The sequence below is a fragment of the Capricornis sumatraensis genome, chromosome 15 (genome assembly GCF_032405125.1).
Source record: "Capricornis sumatraensis isolate serow.1 chromosome 15, serow.2, whole genome shotgun sequence".
NCBI classification, from domain to species: Eukaryota; Metazoa; Chordata; class Mammalia; order Artiodactyla; family Bovidae; genus Capricornis; species Capricornis sumatraensis.
In genome coordinates this window covers 40315840-40335181 of record NC_091083.1, presented here as the reverse complement: position 1 = coordinate 40335181, position 19342 = coordinate 40315840, and the positions used below count along the sequence as shown (strand labels likewise).

The 19342-nt window shown below is 42.6% G+C and overlaps 2 pseudogenes; one reads left to right on the top strand and one right to left on the bottom strand.

Moving 5' to 3' along the window:
* Window positions 1–19342, top strand: part of LOC138091095 (patched domain-containing protein 3-like) — a 140889-nt pseudogene that overhangs the window by 26968 nt on the left and 94579 nt on the right.
* LOC138091302 (L-aminoadipate-semialdehyde dehydrogenase-phosphopantetheinyl transferase pseudogene) lies at window positions 17786–18718 on the bottom strand (annotated as a pseudogene).

The window sequence follows — 19342 nt, the reverse complement described above, 5'->3', positions numbered from 1 at the left end:
ATGCAAGATAGCAAAAGAGACACAGATGTAGAAACAGACTTTTGGACTCTTTGGGAGAAGGTGCGCAGGTGGCTGGGGGTGGGGGATGATTTGAGAGAATAGCATTGAAACATGTATATTACCAGACATAAAATAGATATCTAGTGCAAGTTTGATGCATGAAAGCTGGAGCACTGGGACAACCCAGAGGGATGGGGTGGGGAGGAAGGTAGGAGGGGGTGTACAAGACAAGGGGACACATGTATACCCGTGGCTGATTCATGTCGATGTACAGCAAAAACTACCACAATACTGTAAAGTAATTAGCCTCCAAATAAAATAAATAACTGAAAAAAAACCAAATTTTTTTTAAATCCAAGAAATATATAGACATTTTGAGATTTTTTTAAAGCTATGGAACATGATGAATAAATGAGGAAGAAGGATATTTTTCACTATGACCGCTCATGCCTACACATTTTTCACTAGCTATGTACAAGAAAAAAATATTTAACATAGCAGCTGTTACCCAAGCAATAGAAAGAGATACCATTTACTGTTCACAGTGTAATTCAGAAATCAATATCTAAATTTAATTCATATGTTTTGGCAGCATACCTTTTCTTAGTTCTCTAGTTATACTCCTGTCCAACTCCCACCACATCTGAAATAAGTCAAATACAATTTATTTTTAAGTTAAACAAGAGATATTATCATAGGAATGATATAGAGCTGGCTAAATGTGACATTTAAATTATACTTTTCGAGACTAGACCTAGCTTGTAGATTATGTAGGCAGAAGAAACACCACAGAAATAAAAGAAAATGAAATCCCACTTATTCTGCTTTTAGATAACAGAGAACATATACATGGAGTGCTATTTAGATTAATATGATAAAAAGTACATTAGATACCAGTCTATCCAGAATACACAGTTTCAGAAAATTAGGGAGTGACGCATAGTCCTAGAAATGACCCACATGATTACTATCTTCTCCCCCTAAAAGCTCCTGCCCTAAATACATACTTCTGAGACTTTTATTTTGATTTCTATTTCTTTTTATTTGATTTCTTTGACTTTGATTTTGATTGAGTTCAAATGGAGGAAGTAGTTTGAACTCAAATTTTTAATAAGGAGAACACATCTGCGATTTTCTTTAAACTTCTTTTCCATTTAACAAAAACACAGAAAGGTGAGAAAATTACACACTATAAAACAATGTACCAGCAAGTTTTAATTCTAATGACGTTTAGTGAGAAGGATTCTCTCATAACTGTTAGTTTCCATACTATGTCCCATAAAACTGGAAGGCCCCACAGGGGTCACTGCAGGGTTGAAGAACAGAGAAGTTACAGCTGCAGGGTCTCTGGCCGCTCCTTTAGCTAAAGGACTCTATACTTGTCTCCGTTTTATATAATATGGTTCCATGGAAAAGTTTGTTTGTTTGTTTGTTTGAAAAAAAAGGTTATTTTCTTTGTTTTGTTTTTTTTTTACTACCTAATAGTACAATTTTATTTTGAATATAAATGTATTTATTTTAATTGGAAGCTAATTACTTTACAATATTGTACTGGTTTTTGCCATACATTGACATGAATCTGCCACGGGTGTACATGTGTTCCCATCCTGAACTCCCCTCCCAACTCCCTCCCCATACCATCCCTATGGGTCATCCCAGTGTACCAGCCCCAAGCATCCTGTATCATGCATCAAACCTGGACTGGTGTGATTCGTTTCACATATGATAATATACATGTATCAATGTCATTCTCCTAAATCATCCCACCCTTGCCCTATCCCACAGAGTCCAAAAGACTGTTCTATACATCTGTGTCTCTTTTGCTGTCTTGCATACAGCGTTACCGTTACCATCTTTCTAAATTCCATATATATGTGTTAGTATACTGTATTGGTGTTTTTATTTCTGGCTTACTTCACTCTGTATAATTGGCTCCAGTTTCATCCACCTCATTAGAACTGATTCAAATGTATTCTTTTTAATGGCTGAGTAATACTCAATTGTGTATATGTACCACAGCATCTAGGTTGCTTCTATGTCCTGGCTATTATAAACAGTGCTGCGATGAACATTGGGGTACATGTGTCTCTTTCAATTCTGGTTTCCTCGGTGTGTATACCCAGAAGTGGGATTGCTGGGTCATAAGGCAATTCTATTTCCAGTTTTTAAAGGAATCTCCACACTGTTCTCCATAGTGGCTGTACTAGTTTGCATTCCCACCAACAGTGTAAGAGGGTTACCTTTTCTCCATACTCTCTCCAGCGTTTATTGCTTGTAGACTTTTGGATAGCAGCCATTCTGACTGGCGTGAAATGGTACCTCATTGTGGTTTTGATTTGCATTTCTCTGGTAATGAATGATGTTGAGCATCTTTCCATGTGTTTGTTAGCCATCTGTATGTCTTCTTTGGAGAAATGTCTGTTTAGTTCCTTGGCCCATTTTTTGATTGGGTCGTTTATTTTTTGAAATTGAACTGCAGGAGTTGCTTGTATATTTTTGAGATTAGTTCTTTGTCAGTTGCTTCATTTGCTATTATTTTCTCCCATTCTGAAGGCTGTCTTTTCACCTTGTTTATAGTTTCCTTTGTTGTGCAGAAGTTTTTAATTTTAATTGGGTCCCATTTGTTTATTTTTGCTTTTATTTCCAATATTCTGAGAGGTGGGTCATAGAGGATCCTGCTGCAATTTATGTCACAGAGTGTTTTGCCTATGTTCTCCTCTATGAGTTTTATAGTTTCTGGTCTTACGTTTAGATCTTTAATCCATTTTGAGTTTATTTCTGTGTATGGTGTTAGAGAGTGTTCTAGTTTCATTCTTTTACAGGTGGTTGACCAGTTTTCCCAGCACTTGTTAAAGAGACTGTCTTTTCTCCATTGCATATTCTTCCCTCCTTTGTCAAAGATAAGGTGCCCATAGGTGCATGGATTTACCTCTGGGCTTTCTATTTTGTTCCACTTATCTATATTTCTGTCTTTGTGCCAGTACCATCCTGTCTTGATGACTGTGGCTTTGTAGTACAGCCTGAAGTCAGGCAGGTTGATTCCTCCAGTTACATTCTTCTATCTCAAGATTGCATTGGCTATTCGAGGTTTTTTTGTATTTCCCTACAAATTGTGAAATTATTTGTTCTAGCTCTGTGAAAAATACCATTGGTAGCTTGATAGGGATTGCATTGAATCCGTAGATTGCTTTGGGTAGTATACTCATTTTCACTATATTGATTCTTCTGATCCATCAACATGGTTTATTTCTCCATTTATTAGTGTCCTCTTTTATTTCTTTCACCAGTGTTTTATAGTTTTCTACACATAGGTCTTTTGTTTCTTTAGGTAGATATATTCCTAAGTATTTTATTCTTTTCATTGCAATGGTGAATGGAATTGTTTCCTTAATTTCTCTTTCTATTTTCTCATTAGTAGTGTATAGGAATGCAAGGGATTTCTGTGTGTTGATTTTATATCCTGCAATTTTGATATATTCATTGATTAGCTCTAGTAATTTTCTGGTGGAATCTTTAGGGTTTTCTATGTAGAGGATCATGTCATCTGCAAACAGTGAGAGTTTTACTTCTTCTTTTCCAGTTGGGATTCCTTTTATTTCTTTTTCTGCTCTGATTGCTGTGGCCAAAACTTCCAAAACTATGTTGAATAGTAGTGGTGAGAGTGGGCACCCTTGTCTTGTTCCTGACTTTAGGGGAAATGCTTTCAATTTTTCACCATTGAGGATAATGTTTGCTGTGGGTTTGTCATATTTAGCTTTTATTATGTTGAGCTATGTTCCTTCTATTCTTGCTTTCTGGAGGGTTTTTATCATAAATGGATGTTGAATTTTGTTGAGAGGCTTTCTCTGCATCTATTGAGATAATCATATGGTTTTTATTTTTCAATTTGTTAATGTGGTGTATTACATTGATTGATTTGCAGATTTTGAAGAATCCTTGCATCCCAGGGATAAAGCCCACTTGGTCATGAGGTATGATCTTTTTAATGTGTTGTTGGATTCTGATTTCTAGAATTTTGTTAAGGATTTTTGCATCTATGTTCATCAGTGATATTGGCCTGTAGTTTTCTTTTTTTGTGGCATCTTTGTCAGGTTTTGGTATTAGGGTGATGGTGGCCTCATAGAATGAGTTTGGAAGTTTACCTTCCTCTGCAATTTTCTGGAAGAGTTTGAGTAGGATAGGTGTTAGCTCTTCTCTAAATTTTTGGTGGAATTCAGCTGTGAAGCCATCTGGACCTGGGCTTTTATTTGCTGGAAGACTTCTGATTACAGTTTCAATTTCCGTGCTTGTGATGGGTCTGTTAAGATTTTCTATTTCTTCCTGGTTCAGTTTTGGAAAGTTGTACTTTTCTAAGAATTTGTCCATTTCTTCCAAGTTGTCCATTTTATTGGCATATAATTGCTGATAGTAGTCTCTTATGAATCCTTTGTATTTTTGTGTTGTCTGTTGTGATCTCTCCATTTTCATTTCTAATTTTATTGATTTGATTTTTTTCCCTTTGTTTCTTGATGAGTCTGGCTAATGGTTTGTCAATTGTATTTATCCTCTCAAAAAACCAGCTTTTGGCTTTGTTGATTTTTTGCTATGGTCTCTTTTGTTTCTTTTACATTTATTTCTGCCCTAATTTTTAAGATTTCTTTCCTTCTATTAACGCTAGAGTTTTTCATTTCTTCCTTTTCATGTTGTATTAGGTGTAGAGTTAGGTTATTTATTTGACTTTTTTCTTGTTTCTTGAGGTATGCCTGTATTGCTATGAACCTTCCCCTTAGCACTGCTTTTACAGTGTCCCACAGGTTTGGGGTTGTTGTGTTTTCATTTTCATTTGTTTCTATGCATATTTTGATTTCTTCTGTGATTTGTTCATTATTCAGCAGCGTGTTGTTCAGCCTCCATATGTTGGAATTTTTAATAGTTTTTCTCCTGTAATTTAGATCTAATCTAACTGTATTGTGGTCAGAAAAGATGCTTGGAATGATTTCAATTTTTTTAAATTTACCAAAGCTAGATTTATGGCCCAGGATGTGATCTATCCTGGAGAAGGTTTCGTGTGCGTGTGAGAAAAAGGTGAAATTCATTGTTTTGGGGTGAAATGTCCTATAGATATCAATTAGGTCTAATTGGTCTATTGTATCATTTCAAGTTTGTGTTTCCTTGTTAATTTTCTGTTTAGTTGATCTATCCATAGGTGTGAGTGGAATATTAAAGTCTCCCACTATTATTGTGTTATTGTTAATTTCCCCTTTCATACTTGTTAGCATTTGTCTTATATATTGTGGTGCTCCTATGTTGGGTACATATTTATTTATAATTGTTATATCTTCTTCTTGGATTGATCCTTTCTCATTATGTAGTGTCCTTCTTTGTCTCTTTTCACAGCCATTGTTTTAAAGTCTATTTTATCTGATCTGAGTATTGCTATTCCTGGTTTCTTTTAGTCTCTATTTGCATGGAATATCTTTTTCCAGCCCTTCAGTTTCAGTCCGCATGTGTCCCCTGTTTTGAGGTGGGTCTCTTGTAGACAACATATATAGGGGTCTTGTTTTTGTATCCATTCAGCCAGTCTTTGTCTTTTGTTTGGGGCATTCAACCCATTTACATTTAAGGTAATTATTGATAAGTATGATCCCGTTGCCATTTACTTTATTGTTTTGAGTTTGAGTTTATACACCCTTTCTGTGTTTCCTGTCTAGAGAAGATCCTTTAGGATTTGTTGGAGAGCTGGTTTGGTGGTGCTGAATTCTCTCAGCCTTTGCTTGTCTGTAAAGCTTTTGATTTCTCCTTCATATTTGAATGAGATCCTTGCTGGGTACAGTAATCTGGGCTGTAGGTTACTTTCTTTCATCACTTTAAGTATGTCCTGCCATTCCTTCCTGGCCTGAAGAGTTTCTATTGAAAGATCACCTGTTATCCTTATGGGAATCCTATTGTGTGTTATTTGTTGTTTTTCCCTTGCTGCTTTTAATATTTGTTCTTTGTGTTTGATCTTTGTTAATTTGATTAATGTTAGGTAGGTAGAACAGGGAAAAGAAGTCCAAAATGGCAGTGGCTAAAAAAAACAAGGAAGGTCAAGGGAAGGTCCAAGGACCAGAGTGAAGACTTCAAGTAGAAAAAACAGCACTCCCAGCTAAGCCCAATTTGCATAGGGCAGGCCCAGGTGGAGGCAAAAACATATAAAAGGAGGAGCCAAAGTGCTCTCTCTCTCTCTCTCTTTCTCTCCCACGTGCGTGTGTTCTTTCTCTCTCTCTCTCCCCCTCCCTCTCTCTCTCTCTCTCTCCCTCCCCCCACCCCCACCCCCACCTCCCCCAGCCACACGCTCCTCCACTCTCTTCTCTTCAAGTCTTTGGGTTGGCATGCCCTCATGCTTCAAGGATGGATTGTCCTACTATCTTCTAAATAAAATAGAGCTGTAACACTGATTTGCCTAAGAGCTATAACACGGTTTGTCCAAGACCCAAGAGTTGTGACGTGCTGAGGGCTTTAATGTCTGTCGCTCCAAATCTTTGTTGTGATGAGACAAAGAACTGAGGAACATACACTCACGTGACATCTATGGTGCTGTGACTCGGATGTAACCTGGCTGAAACAACCTCCACCCAGAAGAGGCCAGGCACAGCAGGAGCCCAACTCAGCGAAGCTCCCGCGGTAGAGGTGGAATGTGAAGAAAATCCAGAGCAGGGGAAGGCCCATCGTGCTGGAAACTGGGACAGCGAAAAACAAACTCAGCAGAAAGCTCACGTGGCCCAGTCTCAGATCCCAGAAAACCTGTGGTTAAGGTAAGAGGTCCTCGCTGGAGGGACATGCCTAACGAAATCTTAATTCCTTTACAATCTCTTGTTTCTTGTTCCCTCAAACCTCCTGCGAACTGGCAGGCCACAGGTGGCACAATTGAGGGACTCTGGAGAGGCTACCCCTCAGCATGTCCCAAAGGCACTATCTGCTGAGCCCAGCAGCTGTTACACAAGCCAGTGGGGGTTCTTCTGTCCTTTCTCTTCTCTGTGCCAAGGATCAGACCAATGAAATTGTGAGCACCAGTCAGATATTTAGCAAATTTTCCAGTGGGCTATGAAGGGGATTCCTTGGCACGGTTTTCGCACTGCTTTTTCCTCCTGTCCTTCAACTCTCTCCCAGGACTCAAGCTCGGCCAAAACTAATGAAACTCAGGCCCTGATGTCTCATTGCAAAACTTTATTGAGAGACAAAGTGATAAGAGGTGGATTTGTTAGGATCCAGAGAGAAGCCACTCTTCAGGGTATGAACCATTGCCAAGGGCAAGGACTGGGGCCATGGAATTAGGCCTGGCTAGGTAGAGTTGGACTGTGAAGAAGGCTGAGCACCAAAGAATTGATGCGTTTGAACTGTGGTGTTGGAGAAGACTCTTGAGGGTCCCTTGGACTGCAAGGAGATCCAACCAGTACATTCTGAACGAGATCAACTCTGGGATTTCTTTAGAAGGAATGATCCTAAAGCTGAAGCTCCAGTACTTTGGACACCTCATGCAAAGAGGTGACTCATTGGAAAAGACTCTGATGCTGGGAGAGACTGGGGGCAGGAGGAGAAGGAGACGACCCAGAATGAGATGGCTGGATGGCATCACGGACTCGATGGACATGAGTCTGAGTGAACTCCGGGAGATGGTGATGGACAGGGAGGCCTGGCGTGCTGCAATTCATGGGGTCGCAAAGAGTCGGACACGACTGAGCGACTGAACTGAACTGAACTGAACTGAACTGAAGGTTTTGTGAAGGGATGGAATTCATATGCTAATGAGTGGGAGGATCATCCCTACCATTAGGAAACCGCCCACTCCTCCTTCTCTTTCACAGTGCCTTGGAGCCATCCCCAAGCCAGGCCTCACCAATACGTGAACCGTGAACTCCCTGACGTTCAAGCTGGTTTTAGAAAAGGCAGAGGAACCAGAGATCAAATTGCCAACACCCGCTGGATCATCGAAAAAGCAAGAGAGTTCCAGAAAAACATCTACTTCTGCTTTATTGACTATGCCAAAGCCTTTGACTGTGTGGATCACAATAAACTGTGGAAAATTCTGAAAGAGATGGGAATACCAGACCACCTGACCTGCCTCTTGAGAAATCTGTATGCAGGTCAGGAAGCAACAGTTAGAACTGGACATGGAACAACAGACTGGTTCCAAATTGGAAAAGGAGTCCGTCAAGGCTGTATCTTGTCACCCTGCTTATTTAACTTCTATGCAGAGTACATCATGAGAAACGCTGGACTGGAAGAAACACAAGCTGGAATCAAGATTGCCAGGAGAAATATCAATAACCTCAGATATGCAGATGACTCCACCCTTATGGCAGAAAGTGAAGAGGAGCTAAAAAGCCTCTTGATGAAAGTGAAAGAGGAGAGCGAAAAAGTTGGCTTAAAGCTCAACATTCAGAAAATGAAGATCATGGCCTCCAGTCCCATCACTTCATGGGAAATAGACGGGGAAACAGTGGAAACAGTGTCAGACTTTATTTTGGGGGGCTCCAAAATCACTGCAGATGGTGATTGCAGCCATGAAATTAAAAGACGCTTACTCCTTGGAAGAAAAGTTAGGACCAACCTAGATAGTATATTCTAAAGCAGAGACATTACTTTGCTGACTAACGTCCATCTAGGCAAGGCTATAGTTTTTCCAGTAGTCATGTATGGATGTGAGAGTTGGACTGTGAAGAAGGCTGAGCGCCGAAGAATTGATGCTTTTGAACTGTGGTGTTGGAGAAGACTCTTGAGAGTCCCTTGGACTGCAAGGAAATCCAACCAGTCCATTCTGAAGGAGATCAACCCTGGGATTTCTTTGGAAGGAATGATGCTAAAGCTGAAACTCCAGTACTTTGTCCACCTCATGCAAAGAGTTGACTCATTGGAAAAGACTCTGATTCTGGGAGGGATTGGGTGCAGGAGGAGAAGGGGACGACCCAGAATGAGATGGCTGGATGGCATCACGGACTCGATGGACATGAGTCTGAGTGAACTCCGGGAGATGGTGATGGACAGGGAGGCCTGGCGTGCTGCAATTCATGGGGTCGCAAAGAGTCGGACATGACTGAGCGACTGAACTGAACTGAACTTGGTGCTGTCCTGCCACCTCTGGGTGTGTCTGTTGCCTTATAGACTGGAGATTAAGTATTTGAATTTGACTTGTCATCTTGGACCCAATTGATTTTAATTGGTTTACATTATACCCTTGTGCTATGCTCTGCCCCCTTCCCTCCTGTTTCTTGCTCTTTGCCTGAGCCCCATCCAGACCCACAAGGTTGCCTCTACAATCTTCTGGAGAGACAACCAGAAAATAGCTGGCCTTGGGAGAGAAATACTCTATAATATCTAACCCCCTAATCCTACCCAGTACTGGTTACACTGGAGACCTTGGGGACGCCCAAGCTCCAGTCCAGGGGTCCCAGGAGGTCCTCACACCTTGGCCTGCCTAGGGATCTGGTCCTCGAAAGATTGTCACGCCTCAACCTGCTCGGGGATCCGCTAGTCCCAGGGGTCCCAGGAGGTCATCACGCCTTGGCCTGCCTAGGGATCTGGTCCTCGAAAGGTTTTCATGCCTCAACCTGCTCAGGGATCTGCTAGTCCCAGGGGTCCCAGGAGGTCGTCACACCTCGACCTGCTCAGGGACCCAATTCTTGGGAGGCCGTCATGCCTCTGCCTGCCTGGGGATTCGATCTCTAGGAGGCTGTCACTCTTCAGCCTGCCTGGGGATCTGCACCCTGACCCAGGGACGCCTAGCTCTCAGGTTGCAACAGTTCTGGGTAGGATAAGCTTCAGAAAGACTCACCCCTAAGGAAGTCCACCCATGGAAACAGAAGGAAGCCTATTACTTGTGGGACTGTGCCCAGTCTCAGCAAAAACTCAGGAGCCCAATGAGAACCCCCTTGCCTTTCTGGAAAGGCTAAAAGAGGCACTCCAAAAGTTTACCAATCTGGACTTAGACTCTTATGAGGGACAGGTGATTTTAAAGGACAAATTCCTGTCCCAATGTGCATCAGATATCAGAATTAAGTTACAATAGCTACAACAGCAGGACCCCACTGCCTCTTTAGATGAGATGGTCCAGACAGTCACCAATACCTTTTATAATAGAGAACAGGAAAAGGAGGCCAAGGCCCAGGAGAAGGAGAGAAAGAAAGAGACAAGGCATGCCCAGATGCTGGCCACCCTCCAGAGAAGCCTTATGGCAAACCCTGAGTCCTTGAAGGACAAGGCACGAGACAAATGCCTGATCTGTAGACAGGTAGGGCAGTGGGCCAAAGAGTGTCCAAACCACAGGTCTCCTAGAACGGCTTGCCACAAATGCCATCAACTGGGACATTGGGCAGCACTCTGCCCTCGGGACCCAAGAGCCTCAAGGTCAAGCGCCAAGCCTACCCTCATGATGTTTCAAGAGGACTGAAGCAGCCCACTCCAGCCAGCCCGCCTGTCACAGATAACCATCACGGGGCTGGAGCCAAGGGTGCAACTGGATGTGGCAGGTAGGTCCGAGAATTTCTTGGTTGACACAGGGGCTACCTACTCTGTCTTGATCTCCTACTCTGGAGCCTTCTCCTCCCAAACTTGTACCATTTTGGGTGCTACAGGAAAAGCAACTACTAAAAGATTCACCCGAGCACTTCTTTGTTGCTGGGATGGACAAATATTTTCCCACCAGTTTCTGGTGGTCCCTGAGTGTCCTACTCCCTTATTGGGAAGAGATATACTCACTAAACTGGGGACCACCCTTGTGATGGGAAGTTTTTCAGCCCCTAGAGCTCTACAGCTCCTGGTTACTACTGAGGAACCCATTACACCTTCAATAGAGAGGGACCAAAAACCAGGGGAAGACAAAATTAACCCCCAGGTGTGGGACCAGGGGGTTCCTGGACAAGCCTACCAAGCCGAACCGGTCATCATTTTCCTCCCAGATCCCACTCGGTTTCCTAACCGGAAACAATACCCTCTCAAAAGAGAGGCTTGGGAGGGACTACAGCCTTTAATAAATAAATTCCTTGCTTGTGGGCTGTTGGTCCCCACCAGTTTGCCATGAAACACTCCAATCCTCTCAGTAAAGAAAGAAGACATAACCTGGTGAATGGTTCAAGATCTCCGGATCATGAATGAAGCTGTAGTCCCCCTCCATCCCACAGTACCCAATCTCTATGTAATCTTGGGAGAAATCCCACCAAGTGCCAAGTGGTTTACAGTCTTGGATCTCAAAGATGCATTTTTTTGCATACCACTGGCTAAAGAATCCCAATATCTTTTTGCCTTTGAGTGGGAGGTCCCAGGAGAAAAACGACAACAGATGACTTGGACAGTATTACCTCAGGGGTTCAGAGATAACCCCCACCTGTTTGGACAGGCCCTTAGCTGGGATCTCCTAGATCTGGACCTGGGACCTAATGGAAAAATATTACAATACGTAGAAAACCTACTAATCTGCTCTCCAGATGAGAAAAGTGCTCAACAACATGCAATTCAGGTTCTAAACTTCTTGGCAGAAAGGGGATATAAAGTCTCCCGTGCTAAGGCACAGATGGTCGAGACAAAGGTCACTTACCTGGGAGTTCAGATTACACACGGGTCCAAGAGGCTGTCCTCTGATCGGGTACAAGGAATCCTCCAGTTGCTCTCTCCCACGACTTGAAAACAATTGCGAGCTTTCCTGGGGCTAACTGGATATTGTAGAATCTGGATACCCAACTATGGTCTAATTGCCCACCCCTTATATGAAAGCTTAAAGGGACGAGATGATTCAATCCCACTGATGTGGGGAACTCCTCAAAAGAAGGCAGAGGCTACACTAAAACAGGCCTTAACTCAGGCACCTGCCTTGAGGTTGCCAGGCCCAGAAAAAGCATTCCAACTTTATGTCCATGAAAGAGAGGGAGTAGCTTTGGGAGTGTTAACTCAAAGGTTGGGATCTGAGCCCCAGCCTGTAGCTTACTTATCCAAAAAGCTCAATCCAACTACCCGAGGCAGGCCCCCTTGCCTTCAAAATCTTGCAGCTATTGCAATCATGATAGAAGATGCTTTAAAACTCTCCTTTGGGGCAAACTAACTATTTTTACCAGCCACCAAGTAAAACAACTCCTAAATGGGAGAGGCCATTTATGGATGTCTGATCAAAGAATCCTCAGATATCAAGTAATGCTGATGGAAAATCCAGGCCTCACTATATCCCCTTGTGAGGTTCTTAACCCAGCCACCCTCCTGCCTACCCCCGAGGGCTCTCTCCCCTTTCACTCTTGTCTAGAAACCTTGAACACCCTGGGCAAAACCCCGAGAGGCATTGTCAGAATATCCTTTGACCAATCCTGAGGAAATCTGGTACACTGATGGAAGCAGCTTTGTCTTCGATGGAAAAAGAAGAGCTGGCTATGCAGTAGTCTCCAATTTTGAGACCATAGAGGCTAAGCCTCTGCCACCAGGTACTTCAGCCCAATTAGCTGAGCTCATGGCCCTGACTTGAACTTTAGAGCTGGGAAAAGGAAAAAGAATAGCCATTTACACTGATTCCAAGTATGCCTTTCTGGTCCTACATACACATGCTGCTATTTGGAAAGAAAGGGGCCACTTGACCACCCGAGGGTCCCCAATCAAATATGGTGATCAGATTCTTCGACTCTTGGAGGCAGTCCATCTGCCCACTGAGGTTTCAGTCTCCCATTGTAAAGGACACCAAAAAGGGGACACAGAAGTGGCACGAGGGAACCAAGCAGCTGATCAGGCAGCTAGGAGAGCAGTGTTACAGAACCATGACCTAATAGGGGTTGCCACCTTAGTTCCACAGACTAATTTGCCAGAAACTCATTCCTATACTGAAGGTGAGACTCTTAAAGCTGAGTGAGGGCTTTCAAGAAGATCATATGGGGTGGCTCCAAAAGGAGGGACTCCTTTTTCTGCCTGGGAACCTCCAACGGAAGTTGGCTAACTCCTTACATGCCACTACTCATTTAGGAGAAAAGGCCCTCCAAAGATTACTAGAAAGGTCCTTCAGAGGAACAGGCTTCCAAACAACTATAAGACAGGTGGTCTCCTCTTGTCCCACTTGCCAATTAAACAACCCCCAAGGAGCTCGAAGACCCCAGCTGGCCCAGCCCATCCAGCGATGTGGAGCCTACCCCGGAGAGGACTGGCAGATGGATTTCACCCAGATGCCAGTTTCTCAAGGGTATAAATACCTATTAGTTATGATAGATACATTCACAGGATGGATTGAAGGCTTTCCCACTCGGACTGAGAAGGCTGAGGAGGTGGTAAAAAAACTGCTTCATGAAATCATTCCAAGATTTGGTCTGCCCAGGTCATTACAAAGTGACAATGGGACATCATTTACTTCCAAGGTCACCCAAGGGGTCTCAAAAGCATTGGGCATTACTTATTATCTCCATTGTGCCTGAAGGCCTCAATCTTCAGGAAAAGTAGAAAGAGCCAATCAATTCTTAAAATCAGCTATAAAAAAGATAACCCAGGAGACCTCCCTGGGATGGAAGGAGGCTTTACCAATAGCTCTCCTCTGCACCCGCATTGCCCCTAAGGAACAGCTTGGTGTTAGTTCTTATGAGATGCTATATGGGAGACCTTTTGTTTATGTCAATGACCTCTTCCTAGATCCAGAGGTTCAGACCCTCCAGTCTTATACCATGGCCATTGGGCAATTCCAACAGGATATACACTTGTGGGGTATAAAACAGGACCCAAAAGATTCTAAGGAGTCACCACTATATGCTCCAGGGACTCAAGTCCTAATTAAAGTCTGGAAAGATGGGTCCCCAAAAGCTCACCTCCAGCCCACATGGAAGGGCCCTTACCCTGTAATACTTTCTACCCCCACAGCAGTCAGGGTACCAGGACATGACTCCTGGAATCACTATTCATGAGTCAAGCCATGGAAGAAGACAGAAGAGGACACTCAATACACCTGTGAGCCCCTGGGAGATCTCTGATACCTATTCAGGACTACCAATGAGTGCCATTCTAATGAACACCCCCAAAATCTAGTTTCTGGGGATAAGATTTCTCAGGATAGCTCTAAAGAGTCAACCCAGCTTGACAGAGATTGTATTCCAAAACAGACAAGAGATAGATCTTCTGATCCCTGAACAAGGAGGGACTTGAGCCATCCTGGCGATGTGAATTTAAAATTGACTAATGCCCCTCCTTGTTATGCTATATTGATGATGCTTATATTCCATGAACTGTCAATTGTCTAACCCGTTTTGTCTCTGCCCAGGTCAACAAGCTACAACATGCAGTGCCAGTTCAACAAAGATATAAAACTACAGCCGACCACGAAAAATATCACACCCTTAGATGGACACTGCTATAAGGACTCTGAGGCTTGAGACTAGCAAGAAGGGGAGGCCCAATACCCCTCACTACCCCAGTTCAGCAGGAAGTAGCCAGAAAGACCTCGACGCCCTTATTCCCAAAGAATTGGGCCTCCCATCTCTTTTTTTTTTTTTTTTTTGATCAAAGATGAATATATTTAGGTATACATATATTTATGTATATACACACATAAAAACATGTACAGAAACATACACACATATAAATCTCTTGAGCTGTAAGTTCAGATGGCAATACTTCAGTCAGCAAGGGGCTATTTAGTTACCCAAATCTAGTTTCTGAGTTTCAGATACTTAGTAGTAATGATGACAAATATTTTAATTGAAAATATATCCAAATATATTCAATTCCTGAGTTTAAAGAGCACAGGATACGTGAATATGTTTATGTGCACACATACACACACAGATTCATTTTAAAAAGTCAATCCATCAGAGTTCCTAGGTAGGAAAATATTAACAGAAACCAATGAAGCTATAAATACTGGGCAGTATGGTACAATACAAAGAATGCTTCTGGACTCAGCAAAATATGGATATGAAACAGTGTTGTGGTCCAGCCCAGCTCCAGACTCAAAAACTGGCGACACCAAATACAGGGTGTTTTGGTGGGGGAACTGAATGGCATAATCTGTAAGAAGAAATCAGATCTCCTATACCACTCTGTGAAAAAATGTATCTCTATACTCCCTTTGTTCTCAAGAAGTTACTTGATAATGATCCACACAAATGAAGCAGTAAATCTTAGGACATGAGACACAGAAAATGGGCCATCAGGGAACCCAATATAGGGGTGTGTGCTAGTTTTGCCTGACTCTTGGACTATGGCCTCTATGCCCCTCTGTCCACAGGATTATCCTGGCAATAACACTGCAGTGGGTTGCCATTTCCTCCTCCAGGGCATCTTCCTGACTCAGAGACTGAACTGCATCTCCTGCACCGGCAGGTGGATTCTTTACCACTGAGCCACCTGGTGAACTGCCAACATAAGGGAGACAGAAGTAATTCCTAGGACGATGGTGAAAAGAGATCCCAGGATGACAGCTGTGCACTAGCCACAGAAGGCAAAAAGTTCAGAATGGACAAAACAGATTATTGCTTCAGGAGCAACTTCTTCAAGATGGATAAAAGTGATAAACAACTGGTATGTCTGAAAGTAGAGTTTTGGGTTTAATTAGCAATAAGTACACAGAAACCTACACAAACAAAGTTAATTATTAAGTCAAGGAAATAAAAAGGCAGTACAGGGTAAGAGTAACGTATCACTTAGCTGTACAGTGTTACATAATCTCAATCGTGCATACATTCTTAATCACAGTCAATAATGAAAGCACTGAAGTACATACACTGGGAAAAGGGGAGCAGGACGGGAAAGTGTAATGGCTGGGAAGCAGCAGAACAAAGTCTTATATTAGAAATTAAAGAAACGCCTCAAACTGGAAACAGGTAAAGCAAGATAAGCATGCTATTTAGAGATACGGTAATAAATAACAACAAAAAAATCAGTGAAACAGCTCACTCTGGGGACAGGAAATAGGAAGTGGTCAAGGAAATGGTAATTTTTATTAGAAAAAAAGATTTTTATAGACCTACTTGAATCTAAACTATGTGTATTTATTTGATTCTGACTATGTGAAACCTTAAGACAACAGATCTCCACCCACTGCCCGCCCCACCCCACCCCCGCCCCACCCCCGCCCCACCCCCGGAAACGCAGCATGGTGCCTGATCCATAAAAGTTCAGAAATGTTATAATGACAAGACAGACGGCAGCGTTTTCATATCACCATTACACTCATGCTACGGATAACAATGCTTCCTCTGCTACAAATGCTACTTGATCCTTTTAAAACAAGTTATTTACTATGCTTGGAACATCTGTGCATGCTTAACGAGGTAAAAAATAAAATGTTCAAAATTTTTGTTGTACTTAAGCAAAATACCTAATTTTATACAATTTAAACACAACTTTTCACTTTAGTAATAGAAACAATGAAACTATTTCACTTCTGACATTTAACAATTATTAATGTAAGACTTCAAACTCCCCAAGACATGCACTACAACCATAGAATAGATTCTGTCATCAATATGATGGTCTTGCATCTTGCATATTATGTTTGTACTTTAAATCTTATTTACCAAAATAAAAACAGGTTAAGATAATGATCAGGCAGTTCATACAAAAAAAAAAAAATAAACAGCCAATAATAACACTGCCATAGTAACCTTGTTTGCAATGAAAGAAACACACTTTTAAAATATAAGGTACCATTTTTAACCTATATTGGCAAAGATTAAATTTTTTTTTTTTTTAAAGATACTATCTATGATGACCTACAGATGACCAAGTCTGTAGGCTGATGGAGGGTGGGGGTGGTGAGAAAATGATCAAACATCTAACACTAACTGGAAATAATTATGCAGCCTTTTTGGAGAAAAATTTGGCAATACTTATTGAGGCTCTGAATATATTTAATTCTTTTGGACATAATTAAACATGTACTTCAAAATGTAACTACAAAGGATATTCAATAAACCACTGCTTACAGTAAAAACTGCAGACATTCAAAATGCCTAGCAGAGAGGACAGAATCAGTCAGCTGTGGCACACCTTCCTCATGGCAGGCAGGGGGCCTCCCCTAGGTATCACTCCCCCAGACTCTGCCTTAGGCTTCTTCCTTACTAAGAGTTTTCTTTCCACAGAAGCCAAGAGTGTCAAGTTCAGCTTTCTCAGTGATCTGATCAGGGTCACCAGAAACTTTGTGGAAATTTTCTGGGGGCTCTTAAGAGGAAAAAAACCTTCCTCACTAACAAAACTGAGATGTGAGAGACAAAACAGCCTTTTCTGCCTTTCAGATGCTTGAGGCAGACCAGGCTGAAGCAAAACAAATAAGCTAAGATGGAGGCAAAAGAAAAAAAGGCCTTAATGGGCAACTTTAAATTGTTATGTGACACAATAAATGTCCTTGGTTACTAAGTCAATTACAGTTGAACTGTATTACCTCTGGTCAATTGCATCTTGATAGTAGCTGGAAAACAGAATACTTAAGCAGCACTAAAAGTTATGCTACACCAGTATATTTATGGACCTCAGATGTAGAGTCAAGACAAAAATTAAATACAGTATTTTCTATTAAAAAAAAAAGTATATTAATAGGGTATCATTTGCCAAGAAAAAGATCTGGGAAGATACTCCATGTTTTAAGGATAGGTACCTCTAAAATAGTTCTCTCTGAAAAACACGAATTTGAACATTCTCTATTTTGTGTATTCTGTTCTATCACTGTAGGACTCTATTTTTTTTTTTAGCAAATCCAATATGATTTTGGGGAGGAAGAAGAGGTAAACATGTATTCTAGTCGTCTATCTTGATCTGAGAGTCTGCCTTTTTAATAGGAAAAGTTGTTTCTTCTTTTTAAAAATGTTTTGTGAAATAAAATTTGATACTCTCAGGCATTTATTTTAGTGAATACAGAAGACTACAGTTTTCACTTCCCTTTGTTACTCAGAAAATCGTATCATGACTTTGTACCATTTCTTATTGAAATCTCTTCTGTAAAGCAAAAACAGTCCCAAAATGAAGGATCTTCAGGGGTCATAGGAACTGCAGATGATATTAAATCATTAAAGGTGAGAATAGTAAACTGCCTCTGGGTTGCTTTAGAATCATCTTGAGATGTAACCTCAAATGCCCATTCTTTTTCTTCTTCTCCATCCAAAAATAAACGTGTTTCTTTATAAACTTGGCCTATATCCAGGTTTAATGGGGATATATCGAATTCAAGCCGCTGCAATTCAAATCCTAATCCAACACCTACTGCTTTTATGAAGCTTTCTTTCAGTGCCCAATTCCTATAAAACATATCCAGCTGAGTCCATTCATCCTTAAAGCTTCTGATTGTTTCCCATTCTTTGTTGGTGAACTTTCTTTTCATGATATGAAAAAATTCTGGAATTGAACCACGACCTGGAAAACTAGTCTTCATTATATCAATTCCAACTTGTAGCTCAGATTCTGCAGCAAGTACAGCATAGTCTCCTTGATGAGAGATGTTAAAGTTGAAATTGGGGTAAGGATTCAATGAGTCTTTTGCAAGAACTGGTTTTCCTTTTGCAGTTCTTTGCAAACGAATATTATTCCAAGGTATATTCAATTTTTCTGCAACTAATTTCCTTATCATCAGACGACCAGCCAGGGCGGCCTTAGCGTCCCGGGCGAAGACGAACTGGCCGATGCGCTCCTTCTCCTCGGGCTGGATCGATCGGACCGCTAGCAGCCATTCGGCGCGGCTGGGTAGCCACGTGCCACAGGGAAAAGCCCAGCGCACGCCCTCCATCGCCGGCAGCACGCAGAGTCGCTGGGCAAGGAGAACCATCCACCAAAGGCCCTCGCCGCCGCCCCGGGCTCGATGGCGCGGACGCGGGCGGAGAGCCTCCCAGCTGCCCCAGCGCCGCGTGCGCGGACTGGGCGCCGCGTGCGTCCGCAGGACCTGGGTCACGGGGGGCGGGGCGCCGCGTGCGTCCTCCCGCGCGGGGGCGGGGCGTCGCGTGCGTGGGAGGGGCGCCGCGCGCGTCCGCGGGACGTGCCTCACCGGTGACCCTCACTTCACATCACCCGCGCGGCCGCCCCTCCTCTGTAGCGGGAGCCGGGACTCTGCTCTGCGCTCTGCGTCCTCTGCGTTCTGCGGCAGCGCGTGACCGCGCGCGGGGCGGGGCCTCGGGGGCCCTCCCATCTCTTGAGGGGGGAATGTTAGGTAGGTAGAACAGGGAAAAGAAATCCAAAATGGTGGTGGCTAAAAAAGGCAAGGAAGGTCAAAGGAAGGTCCGAGGACCAGAGTGAAGACTTCAGGTAGAACAAACAGCACTCCTGGCTAAGCCCAATTTGCATAGAGCAGGCCCAGGTGGAGGAAAAAACATATAAAAAGAGGAGCCAAAGCGCTCTCTTTCTCTCCCATATGCGTGCGCTCTCTCTCTCCCTCTCTCCACCTCTCTCTCCCTCC